Here is a 2,683-nt window from a genome sequence, read left to right as displayed (position 1 = left end):
CCCGGTAACTTTCCTCCAGGTCAGTTTCTCCGTCTTTCCTCGTAAAAAAAATGATCTGTAAATATTTTGTAAAGTAACTCAAACACACGTGCTGTGCTCTGAAATGTGTTTCAGATAAACTGATGGTTTTTAATCTGAGTCTTCAGTTTGATGATCGTTTCATGTTCGAAAGACGTTTCACTTTAAAATAAGGAAAATAAACAAGACAGGATCTAAATATCTGAATTCTTCTGTCCATTGAAACTTAAAACACGAGAAAAGAATTAAAGTGATTTTCTGAGTAAGATCCTGATTCTGTAGTTATCTGCTTATTTGTGTTGTGAGCAGGTTACTTTATCCTGCAGCCTGATTGGTTGACTGTAAACGCTGCCAGCCGCCATCGCTACCTGACGCGGTTAATGAGGTCCGTCTACATCAAAAACCTTCTTCATCTGATATCCTGTCAGACACTAACAACAACAGTAAACACACTGAATGAATGGCAGAGTGCAGGGAAGCGTTTATTTCTCTACTTGTCACAGGAGTGGAAACTTACAGGAAGGACTTCACAGACGTCTCATTTGTTTGATTACACATGACTGTACTTTTTTTTGCAGCTTTATGCACAACTCCAGAGAAGTGAGCACGACTAAAACAGTCCTGTGATTCAGTGTGGCTCATTGTCATTTTTACAAATACATTGATTAATACAACAACACAAACATTCATGCTCAACATTCAAGTCTTAAAAAAAAACAATGACAACACTTTCAGATGAGAAGAAACAAACAAAGAGCACCTGTGTTTAACTCTCCACCCTCGCTCTTACTCGGCCTTCTTTGAGAAAATATCACGAGTGTTCTTGTCAACGCTTCAGTCTGAACACCAGCAGACAGTGCGTCAAAATAAAAAAGGCCTGATTGGTTGGGAAGCAGGAAAGAGCATCTTACGAGTGTTTCAACATAAAAGTCTGAAATATGAGGTTTGAAGAAAAAGTTTTTTTTTTTTAATCAGACATTCATGATTTTGTTTCTAGCATATTAACTTGGTTGGCGCGTAAAGAAATAAAGTTTGGTCTTCTAAGTCACCAAAGAAAAGAGTTTCTGAACGGCTGACGTGATTCTGACTTGTGTGCAAAACAGAAAAAGTTAGAAAAAGTGCGTAAAAAGACTAAAATTCTACCGTAACAATAAGTAGAAAAATAGATCCATAAAAGTGCATAAAAAGTGTACATTTAAAATAGTTTATTTTTAAAGAGATACTAACCACGGACGGGATCTACAAAAATAAAAGCATGTCAGTTTGATGTTAGCTTAGGGTTGTCTCGCTCGCTGATGTGATATGCAGACGAGATGATGCTTTACACGAGAGACTGTCAGAACCTCATTAGGACTCAAAGGTCAAAGGTCATCTTGGCAGTGACTTTTTCAAGAGTTTTGTGCAAATGTGGAAGCCCTAATTCCCCCCTCTCAGGATTCAGTCTCTCATGTGGCGTTTCAGCTCTGACATCTCGTCTGACATCGTGGAAAGGTCGATGAACTTACGTCATTAAAACAGCTTAAGAAGTCTGCGTGTGACGTGAACGCTGCCAATTACGTTTTATTAGTAAAACGATTCAAAAATCTAATTCATGACCAAAAACGTTGGTCTTTTTTTTTTTTTATAATAATTTATTTTTAGCGATTCGTTGTTGCTGCCTAAAAATCTTAAGATGGATAATAAACGTTTGTTAGCAGCTCAAGTGAAACCAGGTTGATACATGATATAAAAATTTAAATGATCGACTTCTGATTTTAGATTTAAATAGAATCGTAGCTGCTCTGCTGCTTTCGATAAGGGGATTTTTTTTTTGTCGTGACATTTCTCTGTCATTTTAATACGTCTGGCACTTGGGCAAAAAAACATTTTTTAAATTCTAAAATGTGTGCTTAGTTTACTTCGACTGGCGTGCAGTTCACTGGAGACTCCAGGACCAATCAGATGCTCTTTCCTGCTCCGACTCTCCTTCGCCGTCCTTCGTTCATTTGAAAAGCAGCTGGACGGGTTTGTGCAGGTTCTTCTAACACTCTTATTAATAAATACTTTTTAAGTTATTTTTCAGTGCAAAACTAAAGCGTCCTCACCTTAGTGAACACGTCTTTTCCAAAAACAACACTGAAACTAAGAAACGGCACAATCAGTGGTTTCTTAAGGCAGCCATGTTGGAATGTAAACACAGCGATATTAGTCGTTGGAATATTCAGATTTGTTTGCTGGCAGCTGATTATTCACATCACTGTTTCCTAAACATCCAATTAGCAATCTAGCTAACTTAAAGTAGGTTGTGTAAATCTGTCACCTACATGTAAACCCTTCTAGTCCCTGATAGATCCCTTTTTCCTATGTTACTCTTAATCTCTCTCTCGTCTCCCTTCGTCCCTGTAATGCCCCAAACAAGGGGACCAAACATGGCGGCTGACCTAAACCATCTTTAACTGTTCTCCTGGGCAGCTTAGAGTCATGGAATGAAAAACAAACAAAAGTTTTATGTCGCAGAGTGGGAGAGGACGCTGGTTCAGGAAGTTGTTTTTTTTTGCATGTTTAAATAATCTGGTTGTTGTAGTTATTTGGCGGGAAGCTAAACGGCGGCCTGAGCTTCACTTCTCTCCCTGTGGATGTACTGAAAGGTAGTTTAAGACTTTTCCAGGATATAGCGACCGCCATC

The sequence above is a fragment of the Symphodus melops genome, assembly GCF_947650265.1.
Source record: "Symphodus melops genome assembly, chromosome: 5".
Classification (NCBI taxonomy): domain Eukaryota; kingdom Metazoa; phylum Chordata; class Actinopteri; order Labriformes; family Labridae; genus Symphodus; species Symphodus melops.
Note: the sequence above shows the minus strand (reverse complement) of the source record.